Source organism: Mytilus trossulus, chromosome 13 (assembly GCF_036588685.1).
Source record: "Mytilus trossulus isolate FHL-02 chromosome 13, PNRI_Mtr1.1.1.hap1, whole genome shotgun sequence".
NCBI classification, from domain to species: domain Eukaryota; kingdom Metazoa; phylum Mollusca; class Bivalvia; order Mytilida; family Mytilidae; genus Mytilus; species Mytilus trossulus.
In genome coordinates, this window is record NC_086385.1 from 38,075,100 (window position 1) to 38,094,151 (window position 19,052).

Below are 19,052 nucleotides of genomic sequence, written 5' to 3' on the forward strand. Positions count from 1 at the left end.
TGTTTGCATTGGAAACAAAGACAGGTTGAAGAGGTTGTCATGAATAATTAAATATAGTGTCGGCAACTACTCCTCAAATATTCATTAGGAAAAGTTACTTGCAATGACACAGAAATAATCAGTTAATACAAATTGACTGTTCAAATATAACGAGTGCAGTATAAATATTTTTTCGATGGTTTAGTTCTATAATTATGTACATAACTTAGTTAAAAAATGGGACAAGCAAACACGATGAATACTACTTACATTTATCCGTTACGAAAAGCATTATAAATTTAAGATACATATTGATCAGGACTATAACATGTGTTTAAATGTATTCAAAAGTATGGAGCTTATTCCTCTCTTGATTAAATCGGGAACGATTGTTTACGTAGTCGAGATTTATAAAAGGACATTGATATAAAAAAAGAAGATTTAAAAGGCAAAAATGATAAACTAGTAGATAAAGACCAAGGGATGAAATAAACCATTTTAGAATTTATTATGAGCTTTAGGTAATAAAAGGGATCAAAGGATGACGAGATGTAAATTGAAAAACATCTTTTGTTCTGCTTTTTAACATCTTCTTACCTCGGAACTGAATAGACGAAAAATAACACGCAGGCAAAATTATTTATCTTTTTCAAAATATTCCCCGAGAACCAAACATGTGCTTTATCAATTTAAATCCTACATTCACATATAGTTCATACTGAGTTTTAGGTAACACAAGGAATCAAAGGTTGACGATATGTAAACTGAACAACATCTTTTGTTCTCCTTTTTAACAGCTTCTTACAAAACCTGGGACCTGAATAGATGGATAATAACACGCAAACAAAAGTATTTATCTTTTTAAAAATATTCCCATGGAACCAAAAATGTGCATTATCATTTTAAATCCTACATTCATATTTAAGAATATCTCCTAATACTTTTAAAATTTGTGACTTAGATAGAAATGTCTCTTTAACACTCGTACCATAATTTATTATATTGATTAAGTACTGTGGAATTTCATTATTTCGAGTTCCATGAACTCAATGTCTCTTTTAACAATGCTGTGCTATAATCCATTTTCGAAGAAAAGATTCCGGGTAATCCATTTAAATTCATATTTATTAATTTTTCCAAAGTAGGTATTAGTCCTTAAATGAGGCTTATCTAGATGGCTTTGCATGTCACTTTTATATTAGAAAACATATTCATATTGAGAAGAGTACATTTTCATTTTAAAAAATACAAACAAACACTTTATCTAGGTTTGTTACAATTACTGCATTTGTCCTTAACTTTTTTTCTAGTAAAACAAAACAATAATAGTCAAGACCTTTCCCAATATTTCTTTGTATTTTAAGTGAATTAACAGAAATAAAGCGTCAGAAATTTGGACAGGTCTAAGTGCCAGTCTTTGTAAGAGTCAGGTTATTTAGAAAAATTCAAAACATGGCCAGAAACCGTAAGCCGATCTTTATTTTAAGTTTCTTTCATCTTGAGTTAGAAAAATATTAAAAACGGTAAAATTTTATGGACCCGAATTTTCGGAACGTTCGATTTACATTATCCGGAAATTCGAGTCTGTCAAATTTTACCGATTTTCTAATTTTATATTCACCGGAAGTGACGTTTCCTTGGTAATTGTAGGAAAACATTTTGAAACACAATAAATATTTACCTACCTCAAATGGAATCGTACCTTAAATTTTATCTTTTCTTTTGGATATTTCTGGAAATATTTTACATCATTAAGCACAAAAAGATAGGACTTTGTAACTACGTAAAAATGTCTAACCGGCAATGAAAATTTCAAGTCAGAATAAGGTGTCAAAGTTTTCCCTCAAAATTTGCTCTCAAACCCCCGACGTAAAAATGCTTTAGCGTTATGACGTCGTCAGAAGGCGTCCTAGAAATTTCTAGTGCAATTCAACCAAATTATATCTTGAATAACACGAACAGGTAAAAAGAAACGTATGTTTTTTATAAACGTATGTCTCGTCCTTTTTCGAAAAAAGTTCATCGGAAGGTACCAAGGCCTTGTTGATAAATATTCCGTATCAACTTCACAATTAATACATGATGGTCTTGATGTATAGATTTCTCGTACTGATTTTGTATATCATCTATATCATGTATATAACGTGTTTTAACGTGTTTTATTGTTTTTTCATTTGTCTTTGTTCTATTATTATTATTTCTTTTACTGTTGGATTGTTTTATGTGATACCCGTTTAACGTTGCTGGGTGCTTAAACATCCCGTCAACATGTTTGCATTGTCTTTCATTTCTTGCTGGTGTGTTTTGTATTTTATATTTCTGTGGTTCTTATAACGTGACTCTGCACTTTAAAAGATTCCGTCAGTATGATGTTGTTCTATTTTATGTCATTATGGTATATTTCTATAATAAACAAAATACGTTGGACTCAAACGTCAGAATTATTCAATCGCGTAATGGAATGGAGTATTCGTGGATTCTTAAAAATTCTATATAACTTTTGGACTATTTTAAATCTCAATCTAATCTGAAATTTATTCTTGCATACTTTGATTTTTTAACCCTGTATGCTAACATTGCCTATGTAGTATTTTAAAATTGTTTGTATATACATTTAACGACAAATATATATGTGACGTAATCATTTTTCTGACGTCAGACACGCGAATCAATTAATGTGTTTGTAGATAGATGTTTTTGTGTTCTGTTAAATTGTTCCTTTTAAAATTGTTACACGATGATGACTGCTGTACCCATATTTTGACTATTTTATTTATTATGTCTGTTTAGTTCCCGCAATCATTGTAAATATATCGGAATTTGATGAGACTGTCATCAGAGTGAGAGGGTTAGCGCTATAAAACCAGGTTTAATCCACCATTTTCTATATTTGAAAATGTCTGTACCAAGTCAGGAATATGACACTTCTTGTCCATTCGTTCCAATTGGATTTTCTTCTGAGTTTAGTACTTTTGTGCTTTTACTTTTTATTCGTGCAAAATCATTTGAACATACATAAAGTTAATGTAAACTTTAGCGGGTTTTTGTTTGTCATGTTTTTACTACTGCCTTATTTTTAGGCAGATTTGCACTTAAACAAATTATAAAGTATCGCACTTTTTATAGGCAGTATTTTGAAGTTTGTTTCTAATATCATTGATTACAGACAAGTATTTTGGTTATTACGACTGTTGACATCAAGTTTTTGAATGTAGATGAAATCATCTTCACTATCATTATCGCTTTTGTCTGAATGTACCACCCCTCTATTCAGTGAGTGATCTTTTCCGGTGTTAATTGTCATGTTTTCTATCCCATGAATTTAAATTTGCTGTGACGTCACTGGCTGGATTGAAACCTCTGCATAGTGTAAACCCGGAGTGCATTCATATAATAAATAAGTACAGGTTTAAAAGTTTTGACACGTCATTACCCTATTTCTACTTAGTTGAAGCTTATAATTGAATTTATTTTTAATCTTTACTGGATGATCATGACTTGCGATTATTTAAGATTTGAATGCTTGTATTTGTAAATTTTTTGGGGTGTAAAAGCGTTGACCGAAGTAAATTTTGTATGAAGCGCGGAAGCGCTTCATACTAAAAATGTGCGCACGGTCAACACTTTTACAACCCTATAAAGTTACAAAAAGAAGCATTCAATACTTATAATTACATTTTTAGCTATGATCATGAAAATACGAATTTAGTATTTTTTGTATTTTATTCACCTGTGCACTTTATTGTGGGACCATGTGTTATCATGAATGAACAGTTTTATTTAGTGATGCAATTGCCTACGGAATAACACATGGTGTGTATTCAGCGAATCAAAATAAAGTATCATTATGAATCATACATCTAATGTAATTATTTTTTCTTCAAGGGTCATGGTGATGAAACAGCAAAGACACTAAGGAACTTCTTAAGAAAAAAATAGTATGTATCCTATGTTAACGTTTGTATAAAAATAATCACTTGCAATGAAACACATGACATATGCATCTCGAATTAAAAGACTTGCAATTTCTACTTGTATTCCAGAACCTAAAAAGGTAAACATTTATCATTCTCAGACTTATAGTTCAAAGGCTTATGTCGCTTACAAACAATTGTTAAAACGTAGTAAATTTGCAGCTTTCATCTCAATCTAAATCGTAAAATAAATTTTTATAGGATTATCTTACTTTCATGTGTTAATGTACAGCACTCATAACTTATTTATAGCAAAAGGGAAAGAACATTAATGAAGAAATATTAACACACAAGTCATTTAAAAATAAGGAAATGTGGTTGTATTGCCAATGAGACAACTATCCCCAATAAAAGAAGATGTAATAAATTATAAGCAATCATATGGCCATGAACAATGAAAACAATTGTTATTTGGAATGTTTTAAAAAACTTCCTTAAAATACAATGTAATAGTCAAATTACTTGCACTCATTTTATAAAAGCATATTTAGTTTGACCTTACCAGGAAATAATAACGCTCATTGTTTGATTCATACATTATGTACTATAAAACTTCAAGTACATAAACCAATTCAGTTCTTTTACCTGTATAAAAGTATCATGCTATCCATTTTTGAATTCAAATGACCGATTAAATTACCTAGTTCAGTCTTGAGTACAAAAGGCATGGATAAGATAACTTTGAAATATCATTGTATTTCATTTGCAGGACAGATATTTTGCATAAGACTTACAAAACAAGTATTGTAAACCTTAGTCGACTTGTGCCATTTTTTCTTAATGGAAATGTCACAAGGATGTCTCTCACAAAATATCCAAGATGCTTATTTTCTATTCAATCATAACATTGCTTCAGTTTGATAATGATCATGAATGATCATATGTCTAAAGTTGATGTTAGTTTATATTTAAGAGGCAGTTATCTTTTTCCGTGAAAAAATTAAATAAAATTTCTATAAAAATTCCAATCTCTAATTTTCAGTCCCTATCAGCAATTCCTTGATGAGTGTTTGTTTGCTGATTTTTATTGACGAGGATGTTATTGTACTAAAAAAAAATCGCGGAGGACAATATAATTATTTTATTATAAGGACTAACAATAAGATGGAAAAAATATTGAAGGTTAACAAATAAAGAGCAATTTGAAATACCAAAGAGTACATTATTATCTAACATGAGGTGTCTTATTTAAAATCAATCACTATTTTAACTGGAGAAGACAAGCCATTATATCTAACTGCAGTTGACTCGTCGGGATTTCTGTAATTGCTGGTAGCACCAGTGTTCTCAGACACACCAATATCTGGAAATTATTTTTTTCACATGATAAAACATTTTTTTTTTTGAAAAACATTCATGAAAGAAATTGAATAAGAAAATGAGAACTTATCACAATTTTAATTCAAAATGTAGCACATGTAGCATTCTGGTTAACTAATTTTTCATCATTTATCCTATTATACCGTTTATATCTCGAACAACTATTGCACCTAACACATGATGACAATTTTATCAAAACAGAAGCATACCTTTCTACGAATGTATATATTAATTTGAAAAAGCAAATCTAAACAAACTTTCTCTGGTTAGCATTGTGTAGCATTCATTATAAAAATGCTTTCCACCTTCTAATGCAATAAATCAGTGATTTGTTACAAACCTTTAAACTTTTGATCGTTTATAAATTTTGAAATAATAAGAAAATAAGGTTTCATTTCTCTCAGGCAAATTTGATTTTAAATGGATTTGGCTATTGTTATGTCCTTTTGGTTATACAAGTGGAAGTTTTTCAAAACCTTGACTTGCAAAACAGCACTTGGACGGTATGGAAACAACAACAAATGGATATATAGCTCTTAAACTGTGAATGTTCATTGGCTTTTAAATATTCGACTTTGAGTATTCCTAATGAAGGTAAATCAAGAAAAGCGAGTCGCACGTATGAAAGCTACACCGAATTGCTTTATTCTTATAGTAACTTATAGGAAATCTAAACATGAACATATATATATTCATATATGTAATGAGTTTCTGAAGAAAAAAAAATATATTAAAGACTAAAACTTATTGAACAAAGGGTGATGAAGATATATACAACGTGTTAGTAAACACAAACTCGATCTGAACTAGTTTAAATGGATTTAGAACATTTTACGTTGATATGTCATGTCATTAAGTTACAGTATTTTTTAGATTACGTTTAATATGAAACGCAATACATGTCTATATTAAATATTTTATATAACCTGCGTCCGGTGCCGATGAATTTCCATTTGTCGGAACATTTGAATTCTGGTACAACTGATTTTCTACAGTATTTTCTGGATCTGAAATATTAGAATTATGTTATACAACAAATTTTTTTTTTCTACACAATTGATTTCCAAATGTGTGATTATGATCTTTTTAGATGTAGGCAAAATGAGAAGTGCTCGTTTGACGCACACAATTAATCAAATGTTATTATGTGATGTTCGGCGTTAGCCAAAGCCGTACTTTAACCTATTATGGTTTACTATTACAAATATAACATTATAATGATTTATAAATCAGAGCTTTTTTATGATGCCTCGTTCTGCAAGGGTACTTGTACAAGTTATATTTTTGTATTCATGTTCCATATTCATCTAGGTCATTGACCTATAAACGAAGGGAAGTCAAATTAGTGTTTTTTAATCAGTGAAATCAAACAATATTATAATAATAATTCAGACGTATATATATTTAATTCATACATACAAAACAAATGGAAATAAAACGGAGGATAGAACAATTTACTGATTTTTTTGTAATAACTATCGAAGAACTTTGTTTTTTTGGGAATAGGAATCGGTCAAAGATCCTAGAGCAAATATTCTCAAAGAAATCCGGCAAACTGCTAAATGAAACCAGATATAAGCAATTTGGCAGTCCTTGTTATTTAACTAACTTTGTTTTTTTATGGTACATTTTGAAATGGGTGTTAAGGTACACCAGGTTTCCGTCTTAAGTTAAAATCAAAACTAATCCATGTTTAAATCGCATTTCTTTAGTTAACAAAGTTTGTACTATTGTTATAATAAGATATACAAAAGATCACATGCATTCTATTTACTAGTCATTTCGTAAATTGCTGTATGCCTGAAATATTAGGTTCATTTAATCTACATATAAATACTCATTTTGTAAACTACGATGTAATAATATTTTGTATTTAGATTACAATTAATATAAATCCGTTTTTATTTCTTCTCTATACACATTAAAGCAACTATAGTTAATATATAATCTTAGTATAAATGGGGATAATACTAGTCATATTACTTCGTATGTAATAAGTTGCACACTATAAAGATATCCCTATTTCATTTATTTATGAATAAATTGCATGATATCCTTATATATTTGTTCGTATAAGGTGATAGTCAGTTTTTTTTCTCGCAGTGTTTACACTATACATGATTTAGATATCATTAGAATTGAGTAGACAATTCTCAATGTTTTCTTGTATTTTACCATATAAAAGAGTCTGAACAAGCTTTTATATACTTGGGATATTTATGCAAGCATATAAACTATTGTCTCTACTCAATTTTAAATCCAACAGATCATAGGAATACATAGTTGAGAAAAAAGAAAAATGTATTTTTTGCCAGTCTGACAGAAAAACTATACATATATATAAAAGTAAACGACTGTGTGTCCTTTTTGAAAACAAACCCATTTTGGTTTTTAACTAATTTAGATAAATCAGACGCTCTTATCTTTGATGTCCTAACTATATGTGTAAAATATAAATCCTACATCAATCAATCCAGTATACATTTTATTGGGGTATTAGTTTGTATTATACTTAACGTATACTTTAAATAAACTTTTATTTAAATTATTTTACTTTAATATGTTTTTACAAATATATGTTACTTATACAGAGTCCTTTAAATCTTTTTCTTATTATACTTTAGATTCAAATATTTTGACTTTGATCAAATATTGAAATACCTTTCAATGCCAGTTGCTGATACATGTTAGATTGTATATGCAAAATAATTATTTATATATACATCAGCGGTTAAAAGGTGTGTCACGTAAAAACATTTGTTTTGAATATTTGAGATAAGAAGTCATCGAGACCAGGTTTAAACGTAATTGGAAATTATCTACGAATTAAAAACCCACAACAAATTCACCTTTTTAAATTTGATATAGGTGACATATAGTTTAATGTCTGTGTCATTTTGGTCTTTTGTAGAAAGTTGTCTTATTGGCAATTATATAACATCTTTTTTATATTTCGTCTTTTTCGTAAGTTTATTCAAAAATGGTTATGAGTGTAGTTATGAATTATAAGCTTGAACACAATGAAATAAGGCAAATATCATTGTGAAAGAAAATAAATAAAATTTCATTCATTTAATAATTTACATTAAGACATGTTTTAATCAGCTATTCTTTATATTTGCACATAAACTCATTATAGATACAAGAATTGAAATTTAGCATTTGTGTCAGACGAGTGTTTCGTGAACAAAATACAAAATTCAGAATAAATGGGGAAACTCTGTGATCAAAATCATGACTACAAGAGGGATGAACGATACCAGAGGGATAGACAAACTCATAAATTGAAAATAATCTGATATGGCTAAAAATGAAGTAGACTAACTAACAAATTAAAGTAAACATGACATAACATTTAAAACAAAAGACTTAGCAACACGAATACCATTAAAACTGGGGTTGATCTCCGGTGCTCCGGAAAGGTAGGCACATCCTGCCCTATATGTGGCACCCGTCGTGTTACTCATATTATTACAAACTCGGTGAATAATATAATTTGGTAGGTCACATTCATAAAAAGAGAATGGGATTTAGTTACGATTTAAGGCACATATCTGTTATCATCTATTAAAAAACAAAAACCATAATGGTCAACAAACTCATGATGACGTTCGTAACATTTTCGAAGAGATCGTTTCAACTTAACCATTCGGAACTCTTGGTTCCTTTTGAGCAGCATCCCTCTATCAAGAAGGTCAGGACAGGAAATACAAGCATAGAAATATCGTATCAACTGGGAGATATACATGTTTATAATCCGTATGCAAGCGCTGCTGTAATATTGCTTCTAATGAATAGAAATTTCAAAATTGGGAAGCTGAAATCATTTTTTTGTCGTAAAGTTTTGTTTTGTCAATTTCGAGATATAAGTCAGGATATGAGGCTGACTTAACTGTAGGTGTTGTATCCTTTATCTCTAGTTCGATTAAATAGATGCGTTCACCATAGTCTAAACATTTTGAATTATTAATTTAAAGAACATCATCTGTATAGCGGAAAGAAAAGTTTAAGGATATTGCTAACTTCATCTCTTTCTTCCTGAGAAGTTCTTGTAGATGATGTCAGCCTCATAATAATTAAGAAACAAATTGGCAATAAGTGGAGAAAAATTTGTTCCAATTAGAATGCCGACAGTTTGCTGAAAAACAACCATGAAAACAAGTATCGTATCCCAGACATAAATTATCTTAGTCGTATTCGGTACAAATGTTTGAAATTTTTGGTCCTCGATGCTCTTTGTATTATCTTGGCTCTATAACTATTTTGATCTGAGCATCACTGATGAGTCTTGTGTAGACGAAATGCGCGTCTGGCATATTAGATAATAATAGTTGTACCTTTGATATATATTTGCACCACTGGGTCGATGCCACTGCTGGTGTACGTTTCGTAGCCGAGGATTTCACCAGCCCAGTAGTCTACACTTCGGTGGTGAACTGAGTATCAATCATATGGTAAGTTTTATAAATCCTGTCTTGAAAAAAGACTTAGAAAAACTAAGCATTTTCTGATCCCAGGCATATTTACCTTGGCCGTATTTGGCACAATGTTTTTGGAAAAGTGAAATGTTTTAATACTATTGCAAGATGAAAGAGTCTTAGATTGTATTTACTCTAAAAAATCATTGGGAATTGTTTATTATGCACACCTGTCATGTCTGATTCACGCCACCTCTAGATAAGTCATTTTCCCAGTAACTTCTAAGCCCTGCTTTGATTGCTGATACAATAGAGGTTAATAGTTAAGAAAGAGGTTTCGTGGAGCACTCGATATATCCAGCAATATACTGTTTTTTGTAAGGATATTTATGTAGTTTAGGTATCCAATACAGTGCTGGAAGATACAGATCCTCAACTTTGGTTGAAATTCCAAACAAACACAGAACAGACCTATGAGATCCAGGATTTTCTCTTTGGTAAGTGTCATGATGGTATATGCTGAGTTTTCAAGTGAATTGTCAATAACAAATTCATTTATAAAGCAGGTAATGTATACACGAACAACGATGTTGTTTGGGGATTTACCCGCGGGGACAACGACAAATTTGTCATAGAGGTAGAACAAGTTTTGCAGCATTTGGGTCTTCAAAGATTGACGTAGCATGGATATTGATTAAGTTGATCGTAACGGACAATTTGTGCCACAGATAACTACGGATAATCAATGCACGTAATTATAATCATGCCATTCTTTTTTAATAGAGATTATTTTAATATGCATTTTTATATGAATAAAAACAGTGGAATTACATGACACTAGAGACTAGAAGTATAAAAAGTGATAAACACATCGAAGAGCGAGATTTCCTCTATACATTATGACGAAGTTCATTAGTCTTTGTTCATTGTATTTTTTTACTTTTCGTCGTCTTTAACTGATTTTTTTTTATTAAACAATGGTCAACTGTATGCTTATACTTTTTTTTGGATAATCTGTCTATGATAACAGATTTTGTAAAATGTAACCGTAATATGAACAATTATATGCAACAATAGTTTAACAAACTTTTTGACTAAATCTATATTAATTCACATATCATATCGGTTAAATATCAAAAGAGTAGATATAATGTTAAGGGCATTGGAACATCTACATTGGATAATAGTGGCCATATGAAATGTGGAGGGAATTATGCTGGCTACAATCTAAACAATGTTGCAAGACATGAATTGCATTTTTTTTTATATTTGATATTTAACAAAACATTTTTGGTAATGTACAATACAATAAAAAGATATTACATGGAATATGTAGTTCTCCTAGACATGCAAGTGTTGTCCCTCCAATTCAAAAATTGTTTGAAAATATATCGACCACTGTCCAGGTGTATATTTATCAGACTCACCATCGGCATTTATTTCAATTACAAATATAATAAAGCTGAGGCTATGTGCGAAATCCATTCTTTACATCTGCAATAAACATAAAATCTAAAATTATTATAAAAACAATAAAAGCTTTCTTCTCATTTAGAATTTTAATGTCCCAGATAATATATAGAGATTTTTTACAGTTTAAAGTTCAGTATTGTGATGAAATACTTTTAAAACACGTAAAAGCTAAATTCAAGACAAATCCATGTGAATGACAATTAATTGATATACAGTAAAAAAAATCAATATTGGTAATATTTTTACTGTATATCAATAATTTACTTTATACCGCCCTGGTTCTATTTGAAAAGTCAAAATGCGTTGACCGTATATTTCTATGTTATCTACAGTCACTGACATGATATCACTTTTCCTGATGAATACTTAAATAGAAATTGCCGAAATAATAATTACTTATTCAAACGACCTATTCAATCTGTTCTTGTTCCCAATGTATATAACGACCCCGACTCATTTCTTTTGCAATTTTAAGATACAAACATATTTCAATCGTTAATATTTGTGGTTCGCAAGCTATAAATCATTATGTTTTATGCTTATTGTAGATTTTTTAGTACATTCTCAAACAAATTCGTGAACACCGTCGATTGCGTTTACAAGCAATGTACATTTCATTTTGTTTTGTATTTCTCCGCCTGCATGATATGTTTCCCAATATTTAAATCAAATGATAACATTAACACATTAAGGAAATATTGAATTTTTTTTTTAGATTGCAGTATAAAGACAATAATAGTGCTTTGACTTGACATATCAACGATATAAGGATTCGGCCCGAAACGGAGAAAAAGCTCGGCAGAGCCTCGCATTTTTCCGTTTCTTAGCCTTATCCTTATATCGTTGATATGTCTAGTCAATTCACTGTTATTGTCTATATATTTACATAGGGAAACACACTTCAAACACACCTAATACATACATCGATTGAACTATTTATTGTTTGTGTACTAGTACGTCAGTTTCACACGGGAAACTATATGCAAGAATTAACCATGAAAGACGATTTTATACGTTCTCATTGTTACATTGTGAAACCAGGCACGTAGGTTATTTCATTTTGACAGGATAATATCACTTCCCATATCTGACAATACAAATTGATTGACAACATGTTAATTACGGAGCTTTAGTGTGAAAAGCAAAATTTCATAAAACTACCTTTATAGCATTTCTGATTCTTCATTTTGAACATGAGAAAAAACCTAACCCTTTTGATCAATATAATTATCTTCATACACATGAATCCAATGTGATGTGCACCTATACTCTATTCAAGTATGATACATTTGGACGTTTATCGGTGCATCATGTGCATAGCACACATTTTACAAATACATTTTTGATACACAATCGTATATCTAATTTACAAGTGAAAAATATACTAATATTAATAGCTTTTTTTTACTTTTCAGTTTATATATAAAATGAAACCGTTAATTGAATATATTATATCATTATTTTATGGCTTAGGGTGCAAACATTGCAAGTTTCTTACTTTTGATCTATTTGTAAAAACTGTGTTTATGTCGTGATTATGTGAAATATCTTTCAATCACGTGTACATCAAAATGCTTTGAATACTTTATGACTCATTTGTTTTCTTTGTCAGTGTTTGTAATTGAAATTTAAAATTAACTCTTTACATCCTTATTACCACAGGAGGTTTTTTCAATTCAATTTTAAAATATCCATTTCTTTTTATTAATGTTTGATAATTCAACCAGGGATCAACAAAACGCTTTTGATCCATTTTCATCCTTTATTAAACAGCAATTAAAAAATATCGTTGATTGCAATCAATAAGAATTTATACCCACGAAAATAAATCAATCAACATGTTTACATGTATAGCTATATATATACAATGAATATCAATATAAGAGACAATGCTGTATTTCCAATGTAATTTTTCTATTTCTTGACAGGAATAATTTCGTGGCCTGTTAGATTGCTAAGTAACGTGTTCAGTGAACGTAGATAGAAAATCAAAGATTTAAAGTCAATGACATCGTCAGTACAAACCAATTAAACATTTTACTGTTGTATTTCATACACATCATCAAATCGCTGCCTGTTTCATATTCATTATATAAACAGTCACAATACTTTTTTTTAAATCATGATCGCTGTAACTCCTTGGTCAACTGACAATTGATATATAGAGAGAAAATCCAGCTTGGCACTTATTTTACTAGCTCAAAACTGTCAGACAATATGTTATAAAAGGTCCAACATGAAACAATCTAACTGACCCGGTTTATTACTGTAACAATAACGTTGACAACAAAAGATATGAACATGAACAAACGAACAATAAGTACTGTAGTACCGAATACCGATACCTAATTTGGATAACACATACATAATCTTTAGGGGTTAAACATATTTGATAGACGTCAAGCCTTCTTTTAGCTGCAACAGTGGTTTAACAGCCCAACATGTAACCTCTAAATATATAATTCATAATTGTCTTAAAATAAAATGTTAGCTAAAGATACCAGAGGGATAGTAAATCTCATAGATCGAAAATAAATAGACAATGCCACAAAGACAAAGCAAGAAAACTCTGGGGCTGATCTCATGTGCTCCGGAGAGGTAATCAGATCCTGGTCCACATAGAAGGGTACGAAACACTAAACGAAAGCAACACAAATCAAAACTATAAGCACAAAGCACCGATGAAATGGTACTCGGAGTCATTAACAGCCAGTTCAAAGCTGATATATACTGTTAATCAAATAATTATAAGGATCTGCATGACTCAAGTATCAATAGTTACACATCAAACGAGTAAAGTGTTATGACGTCATAATTTAGAAAAATAGGTTACACGATTCAATATGTATCCTCTCAGGTTTTCGATAATAGTCAAATAAATTGCATATACGAGTAATCACAAAATATATTTTATTATAATATGTATCTGCTTCACATTGTCTATAATTTATGTTTTGAATACACCTGTTTTTCAGTATGAAAATGTGTCAAAGTCGTTCATGGTAGATAATTAGAGGCATCAATTTACCCCTGTTAAAGTATATTACTCATATCGGAATATATATCTAGGCAAAGCAGGAGCGAGTCTGGTTTCGTCTAAAGTTGGTTATGATTCGTCCACCATACGAAGTAAGAGTCAATTAAAATGTCACAATCGGGAACGAAAACATGTATTTCTAACTAAAAGTAAGAATGGAAATTCGGAATATTTCAAAGCGACAACCAATCCGACCATAGAGCAGACAGCAGCCGAAATCCACTAATGGGTCTCTAATGTAGCAAGAAACTCCCGAACCCGGAGGCGTCCTTCAGCTGGCCTCTAAACAAATATGCATACTTGTTCAGTGATTATGGACGTCATACTTAACTCCGAATTATACACAAGAAACTAATATTCATAATCAAACCAGACTAACAAAGGCCAGAGGCTCCTGACTTGGGACAGGCACAAAATTGTGGCGGGGTTTAACATGTTTTGAGACCTCAACCCTCCATTTATACTCTATCCAATGTAGAAAAAAACCGCACCACAATATGGTATACTTAAGAAATAATTCATGGGGGCTTGCATATATCGTGATTTAACCACGGATTGGCCCATTATGACAAATATTTTACCCAGAGTGAAAGTGAGAGGTTAAATATTGGCATAAAGGGACAAACCGTACAAAGTCACGATAATAGGACAAATAAAGCAATTGTTTTGGATTGAAGCGCTCTAGGTGAAGGCATTAATTGCAGTTCAAATAACTAACGCAGTATTAAATTGACGTAAAAGAATTGAGCAAACTGAATCAGTGACATGCTTAAACTATTTACAATAAAATATGTAGATAGGTGTGGATGAATCTAAATGACAATTATATTTTTATCTCTTATAAGTATACAAAAAAATGATTGTATAGCATCGTTTGTTTACGTGTCCTTGCTTGTGATGATTTTCAGATTCACAATCGTGTATTTTCCTGTAAAATGCTTCTATTCTGTGGTCATAGTTTTTATGACGTCACGTAGCTCTTTATAAAAAAAAAACCATATGACGTGGGAGTACGATGGTAAAAGCCAAAAGATAATGTTTATATTTTACCACGGGTGTGTACTCAAAGTGTTTGAAAGACGTCATGTTAGAATCATATATAATATATCTTGAATACTATTTCAATATACTCAAAGGAAATTTAAAAACAAATCTAAATCAAGTTTTGCAATTTATAAATTTGATAAATAAAAACTTCTTTAATATTTCGATAACGTTTTAAAATCTATCATAATGTATCATCCTTGAAAAAAAAAGTGAAATCGATCAAACACTAGATCTTGTAAAACGGCATTCAAGATGACAAGTTTTAATTGAGATGGAATGTTCCTCATTGTTTTCGAAATTCAGGATGCAATATTTACGTTTTTCATTGAATTTTTTTTAAAATCATATGTGTACGTATCATTTTGGAGACAAAGAGACACATGACACATGACAAGGATTATGAGACATGATCTTTTTTTCTTAATAGTGTTATGAAAACGAATAACGAGAACATTTCACAAAAAAATTAGATTTATTAATTTGTCAAATGGTGGGTGGCTCTAAAATATGATACAAATTGACTTGATTACTTTAAGCAACTATCAACAGATTGAATTTATACGATAAAAAACTTAAAATGTATTTGATCTGTAACACGCAAAAACGATATGCTTGATCTCTTAATTAACATGCTTCTACAATAATGGAGATTTACCGATGTCAAATTGTTTCATGACTTGTACGTTGTATTTCAAAAGCTTTGTTATGTTAACTGCTATTGTTGTTGTCAAAATGTAGATACATAACATTGTTGTTCAGTAGCAATTATCCAGTTTAGCATCATGCACGTATTAACAAAGCAAACGGTTATTTCTTTGAAACAATGGTTAAGTACAAGTCCTAAAGGGAACAAAAATATATTTGACAGTAGCTAGGTAATTTCTCAAATTTACAGAGGACATCAAGACAAAGGAAAATGTATTCTGGATTAATGTTTTTAAAGTTAATGGCAACACGAGATCGTAATATTCATGTTTCCCTTAACATTTTCTTAAACGCTGTTTGTGACTTAAACATTTCGTCATTGTGAAGTATTTATGAGTGCTTTCCTCTCCTAAATAGCGTTTCATACATGCCATGATCCCTCTTTAGTAGCATTCAACATTTACGTTGCAAAAGTGACGTCAAAGACAATTTAATTTGTTCAAACTATTCAAATTTATAATTCATAAATATGACATGTCTAAGACGAGTTGTCTACAAAACATGATTAATACAATAAATAGTACACAAAAGAAATTATCGCTAATATGATATCTGTATCATACTTTTTTCTTTTTTATTTATATTTAAATATTAAAAAATCTTACCGGATTTTATTTTAATCTAACGTGTAATCCAGTGTTCAAATATAATTTTAATCACAACACAAATTAATAGGAAACAATCTCCAATAAAATTTGATCTAACAAATACAAACTTTACGCTTAAATATAAAAGGTAACTATCATATTTTAAAACTTAACTATACTGAGCCACAAACATTGTATTACAAAATCATTACAACAAAGAATTTTGATAATAACAAAATGAAATAACGACATGTCATAAGCAACATGAATGTTTAACCCACACATTCACTTGGAATTCCGTCGTATGGAGAGCTGTGGGGTCAACATCCGGAAATAAGTTTAATTTTATTCAAAATCAATTTCTCGTCATTGCTCCATATACACCAATACAGGATTGGCAAGCACGTTAATGCACAGGTTCTTGGCCTTTTTCAATCGTACAGTTTGCAATGATTGCATGCGTTCAAATACACATTATCTTATGAACATGCATGATACCATATAATCCTTTATCATTTAAATCAATTGGATTGAAATTTTAATATTAATCAGACATATTAAGTCATCTGAACAACAATAATTAGTTCACAGAGAAGAACATCAAACGAGTCTTCATGTTAAAATATGTTTTTTCTTCTTTTACTGACATTCTTATGATTATATGTACACATGTACATGATGTAGGCCGAAAAGATATGTTTATAAATAATTATTACTGTTGACTTGAATCATACAAGTGAAAACTTCGATAACATTTATCGCTATGCTGAATCTTCTAAAAATTTTCGAGTCGGTTATTATTTTTTTTTGCATCATAGTTTATCCTTTGTCATAACAAAATTATCGTACAACAGTGCGAATTTAAATACGACACTTCGATAATAACTGACAAAACTAAATTTTTGCAATCAACAGAAGTATGATATTTTATATTTTTTTTAAAATACACAACTCCAACAAGATCTAATATCTGTATTCAATTGGCAAGGACTATATTACATTTGTAACAAGTAGGGTGTTTGATATTTCGATTCTTACTATATAGATAAAGGCAACAGTAGTATACCGCTGTTCAAAACTCATAAATCCATGGACAAAAAACAAAATCGGGGTAACAAACCAAAACCGAACGAAACGCATTAAATATAAGAGGAGAACAACGGCACAACACCGAAACACAACACACACAGAAACAGACCAATCATCAGACAAAACACCACGAGCATAAAAAATGTAACATGAAAACCAAATACATGAATTTGGGATAGACAAGTACCGTGCCACGTCTTATCTCAATATCTCAAAAATAAGAGAAAACACAAACGACTCAACGTTAAAATGCAACACAAAAAGAAACGAACAATATTATAACAATGACCATCTTCCTGACTTGGTACAGGACACTTTTAAAGGGGAATAAAAGTGGTGGGTTGAACCTGGTTTTAAGGCATGTCAAACCTCGCACTTTAATGGCAAAGTTAAATATAACATTGAAATGACAACATAATATTACAGGACTAGAATACAAATAAATAGGAGAACATATTAGACACAGAAAAACATGATTAATAGATAACAAACAGCATCAGGTTTAAAATTCAATACGCCAAAAACGCGCCTTGTCCACACAAGACTCACCAGTGACGCCCAGATATAAAAGATCGAAAGTGAAAAAAGTACAAAGTTGTACAGCACTGAAGATCAAAAGTTGAAAAGGTTTCGCAAAATACGGCATTGTTTTTATGCCCGGGATAAGAACATTCTTATTATATAGAACAATTCATGCTATTGCAACAGTAAATTTTATCAAATGAATATGAAAGAGATATACACAAAGAAACTAAAGTATTAACTAATTACAGAAAACTAAACCTGAATACATAACGCCTAGATATAAAAGATCGAACGTGAAAAAGGTACAAAGTTGTACAACACTGAAGATCAAAAGTTGAAAAGGTTTTGACAAATACGGCATTGTTTTTATGCACGGGATAAGAACATCCTTATTATATAGAATACTTAATGCTATTGCAAACAGTAAATTTTAACAAATGAATATGAAAGAGATATACATAATGAAACTGAAATATTTACTAATTACAGAAAACTAAACCCAAGTTTATCACAAAATAGACACACATCCGAATCAGTCCAGGCGTCAACGTTATTAAAAAAATTGTGACGTCACATACGATGACGAAAAGGCAGAAACGTTATGCCACATTTGAATTTATGAAATTTAGAAACAGCATGACGTCACATATGAAAAACTATCATTCAAAAATGAGATAGAATTAGGATTGATTTAGAACTAAATACTGATAATTCATTTAAAAAAAATGCATATTGCAATACTTATTAATAGCAATTAACTGTAATATATATATATATGTCCAGTTTGTTATGAATCCAACTTCAAACGTAAATAATCGTACAAAATTTAATATAATTAATAAAGAGGAGGTGATTAATTTTTCTATACGTCATACCTAAATATATAATAAGAAGACGT